Source organism: Grammomys surdaster, unplaced genomic scaffold, assembly GCF_004785775.1.
Source record: "Grammomys surdaster isolate TR1022 unplaced genomic scaffold, NIH_TR_1.0 963, whole genome shotgun sequence".
Lineage (NCBI taxonomy): Eukaryota > Metazoa > Chordata > Mammalia > Rodentia > Muridae > Grammomys > Grammomys surdaster.
The window spans coordinates 7,209-12,439 of NW_021605382.1; positions in this window are offsets into that span (position 1 = coordinate 7,209).

Consider the following 5,231-nt stretch of genomic DNA (forward strand, 5'->3'; position numbering starts at 1 on the left):
AGTGGTGGTGGCACACACCTTTAATCCCAGCACTTGGGAGGCAGAGGCAGTCAGAGTTCTGAGTTCCAGACCAGCCTGGTCTACAGAGTGAGTTCCAGGACAGCCAGGGCTATACAGAGAAACCCTGTCTCGAAAAACCAAAAAACAACAAAAAAATTTGATAAAATCCAACACCCCTTCATGTGAAAGGTTTTAGAGAAATCATGAATACAGGGCATAAAGCTAAACACAATTAAAGCAATATACAGCAAGCAAATACTCAACAGTGAGGTAACTGGACAGAAACTTAAAGCAATTCCCACTAAAATCAGGGAATTTTTTGTTAAGGCTGCCAACTCTCTACCTATCAATTCAATATAGTACTTAAAGTTCTAAGAAAAACAATAAGAAAACGAAAGGATATCAAGGGGATAAAAACTGGCAAGGAAGAAGTCAAGGAGAGAGATACCCAGGTGGGAAAGGGGACATGGAGGGAAAGTGGGGAACATGATCAGGAATTGGGTAAGGAGAAAGGACTGAGGCCCCGAGGGTCAGCAGAATGAATGGAAATAGCCAACCACAAGAGGTAGGAGTTAGGAGGTGAGAGCACTCTCCAGGATGTACCAGAGACCTGGGAGCTGAGAGAATCCCAGGACTAAAAGGGAGGGGCCTTAGATGAAATGCCCTCCAGTGAGGAATGGGAACTTGTAGAGTCCTCCTAAAGCAGAGAGACAAGGCAAGTGAGTGATGGGGTTGCCATCCTACAGTCAAAACTCTGACTCATAAATTGTTCCTGTTTGAAAGAACTGCAAAGACAGAAATGGAGATGAGCCCGAGGAAAAGGAGGTCAGTGACAGCCCCTAAGTGGGATCAAGGTCAATGGAGGCTCCAAGGCCTGACACTATTACTGAGGCTATGGAGTTCTCACAAAAGGGGACCTATCATTATTGCCCTCCTAAACATCCAACAAGCAGCTGAAAGAGTCAGATGCAGATATTTACACCCAACCTATGGACAGAAGCTGCTGACACCTGTGGTTGAATTAGGGAGAGGCTGGAAGAAGCTGAGGAGGAGGGCAACCCTGTAAGAGGACCAGTAGTCTCAATTAACCTGAACCCCCATGATCTCTCAGACACTGGAACACCAAACAGGCAGCATACACCAGCTCATATGTGGCCCCCAACACATAAATAACAGATGACGGCCTGGTCAGGGTTCAGTCAGAGAAGATGCACCTAAACCACAAGAGACTCGAGGACTCAGCTTGTGGAGAGTTCTGGTGGGGGAGTTGGGTGGAGGGTAGTTTTATCCTTGTGGAGACAGGGGGAGGAGGCATGGGATGTGGAACAGTCAGAGGGTGGACAGAGAAGGGTTACAATCTGGAGTGTAAAAAAGGATTATATAAAATTAAATAAAAAATAAAGAAAAATAAAGGTTCAAAGTCCTTAGTCATCAGGGAAAAGCAAATATGAAGTTTAATCTTTACACATCAGAATGGCTAAGATCAAAAACTCAAGAGAGACAAGATGCCTAAGAGAATGTGGAGCAAGGAGAACACTTCTTCATTGTTATTGGGAGTGTAAACTTGTATGATCACTTTGAAAATCAACTTGGAGATTCCCCAAAAAGCTGGGGACAGTTCTATCTCAAGACCCATCTATACCACTTTCAGGAATATACACAAATTTGCTCCCACATCCCACAAAGATACCTGCTTAATTATGTGCATAATAGTTTTACTTGTAATAGCCAGAAACTAAAAAAAAAAAAAAAAAGAAATCAATGTGATTCTCAAACATAGGATGGAAAAAAATGATACAAACGAACAAATAAATAGATGTGGTGTATCTAATCCATGGCATAGTATTCAGCAATAAAAACAAACTTGAGAATATCATCCTGAGTGAAGTAACTTAGTTCCAAAATGATATATATGGTATGGACTCAATTATCAGTTTATAGTAGCCATAAAATGCACATACCATGTTACACTCCACAGACTCAAAGAAGCTAAACAAGAAAGAAAACACAAGACTGTATCACTTTGAAGGGGGAATAAAATATTCATGTGAGACAGATGAAGGGAGGGAACTGGGAAAGAGGATGATGGGAAGGGGGAATGTGTAGTTTTGGGGGAAGAAAGAGAATGACAGGAGAGACATTATAAATGGCCATGAAAAGGAATAGATATTTGCAACTGACTGGGGTGAGTAGATGACAGGCATCTGCAGAACAAAACAGAGACCTGGGGCAAGGGAGGCATCCAAGAATTAGAGAAAAGGAAGGTGTGAGTGGGTGGAGTAGTGGGGCCACACTCTCATAGAAATAGGAGGAGGGAGGATGGGTTAAGGGGTTTCTGGGGGTGAGAATGTGGAAAGGGGATAACATCTGAAATCTAGATAAATAAAATACCCAAAAATAAAAAAGAAAAACAAACTAACAACCAACCAACCAAAAAAAAATGGATAATGGAACTGGTCCAACATTTGAGAATTCTCAGCAGCAATTTAACATTACCCATATTATGGAGATTCCTTATAATTGTCAAAGACAAGAGACTGTGGAATGGACCAATGGAACTTTAAAACAATATCTTCATAAAATACAAAAAGGGGGAGATATATCCCTATACACCACAAATTTATTTAAATCATGTTCTTTTTATTTTTTATTTAAATTTTTTTTAAAAATTTGGATGACAAGGAACTTTCTGCTGAGTGTCTATGGCCCTTTACAACTAGGTATACTTATGCATAGGTGAAAGGGAAGGCTCCACTTACTGGCATAATGCATGATCTGGATCAGATATTAAATATGGGGAAGAGGGTATGTTTGTGTTTTCTCTACAGGATGCTGAAGGAGCATGGTGGCTGCCAGAGCTATGGGTGAGACATGCTGATGCTGATGCCAGGACAGAGAAACATGCTGACCTCTGAGCTTGCTGAGTGCCCTGACAATGGTGACTGGGAAGCTGTATTGGACATAAGTTTCCTTTATGCTTTTATACCATTTTGATTACATGCATGTATTAAGGTCAGTTCTAGGTTGAGAGTCTAGCAATACAATAGATGCAAATAGTCAAAGAACAAGCAAGACAATAAACACAAATAGTGAAAAAAAAAAGCAAGGCATTAAACCCAAATACATGAACACTCCCAGGATAACTGTTTCTAAGAGCTTATCAGGATGACCAAAGTGTCTGCACCTACTTCCCTGTTCTAGTGCAAGGTCATTTTCATGTCTGAAGCATACTTCCTTGATTCTAGCCTAAAATTTAGAATCCTGTCTGAAATTACTTCTTTGTTCTAGACTAACATTTAGATTCCTGCCTGAGATTTCTTCTTTGTTCTAGCCTAAGATTTAGATTCCTACCCGAAATTACTTCTTTGTTCTAGCCTAATGTCAGATTCCTGCCTGAGGCCTACTTCCTTGTCCTTGACCAATGTCATATTGCTGCCAAGCAGCCCATTTGCTTGAAGGAGCATGGTGGCCGCCAGAGCTATGGTTGAGACATGCTGATGCCAGGACAAAGAATGATGCTGACCTGTGAGCTTGCTGAGAGCCCTGACAATGGTGACTGGGAAGCTGTATTGGACATAAGTTCCTCACCCACCGTTGCTTATCTATACTCCTGATGGGACAAGCTGCCTTGACTCAAGTTCTTAGACCTTGTGGAACAGAGAATCAACAAGAGAAGTTATAATGCCTCTTGTATTGTTATTAAATGTGACCAGTTATTCAGATTCAATCATGGACTGGTCTAGAAATCAATCTAATATCGGAAATAACAGTTTTCATTTGGAAGTCTGGTTCTTTCTCATCCTTAAGCCTTCTCTCCTTTCCATTTTTTGCTTTTGCTTTCTCCTTTTTTCTTTTATCTTCTCCCAACCAGATAGCCTGAACCAGTCCTTTATTTACTAAAGTAAATAAAAGTGTTCAAGGCTTTGAACACTGTTAGTAACTTTCTTAGAAGCCCTTAAATTTACATAAACTTTATGAATCCTGGATCATTAGTTCCAACCTTCTTCCGTAAAACAGAAACTAAAGTCAGTGGGAAAACACATTTCCTTATAGTTTCTTACACAGCCTGTTCATCACGGATAGCTGGGCACAGCTCTTGAAGTTTCCTGGTACAGCAGACAGCTGGCTTTAGTAACTTCTTTCATGTAAGAACAGAAAGGTGACAGACTGCTAGAGTTAAAATGATTTCCTATAAAGTTTTATAATGTAAACAAGTGAAGCAGCTATCTCTCTCTAGTATCTTTCTAGGCATTAGCATTTCCAATTCTTCAGGTACCTACGGAACAAAGTACTGACTTTTTATATACTTATCCTTGATATTTTAATTGTCTAATATTTGTTTCCTCATCCTACCAATGTCCTGGCCTCATGTTCTCTCTTTCTAATACTATTTGTTTCTAGAAGTTTTATAAGCCTTTCTCCTATAAAATTAACCCATCTATCACTCATTTGTATTTTATTGATCTCTTTTATTTCTATCCATCCTTTTTCTTCTTGAGACCACTTTCTCTTTCCTTGATGTCCCCAAGTTCAACCATGATAATTAATCCTGTGGTTATTGGATCGGAGGACACATGTATTTTTTCATATTTCCATATTCAGGATCAAGTCTAGGAATTAACTATTTCTACAAAGGACCATTGTAGGCTTTTATGGCCTTTGTGGTTATGTTGTCTAGATCCTTTCCCGTGGCCCTAAAGGCCAAGCAGAAGGCCTCCATCCTCCACAGCTTCATCACTACCTCCATTCCTCATTCCTGAGGAATACATCTGTGTTATTCGTGATGGAGTAACTAGCTCTGAGTATTAGGGGGAGTATATTCCCCTGAAAGAGAGATTGTAAGTAAAATGGAAGAGAGAGCAAATTAAGTTTCAGGCATCAGGAGTCGTCAACACACTTGGGGATTGTGGGCATCAACGGTCTGGCAATGTTCCAGGGGCAGAAACTGTGCCATAACTCCCCTTACACAGTCATGCTGGACCCTGCAATGAGGGCAAGATCCTTAAGGCCTGGACAACTGTGACCACAGAGATCTTGGATTTAGCCATAAGAGTTAAAAAGGAAAGACGACATCAATGAGGCTTGGGTCACACCTTGGCACCAAATATGTTGGAGTTGTAACCTTGAATTTTCAATTTTAAAAATGATGAGAGATAAATTTATGCAAACTAGTCAATCAATAGTGATTCTGAATAGCAATTTTAAGATAGTACAACAAAATATAAAATAGA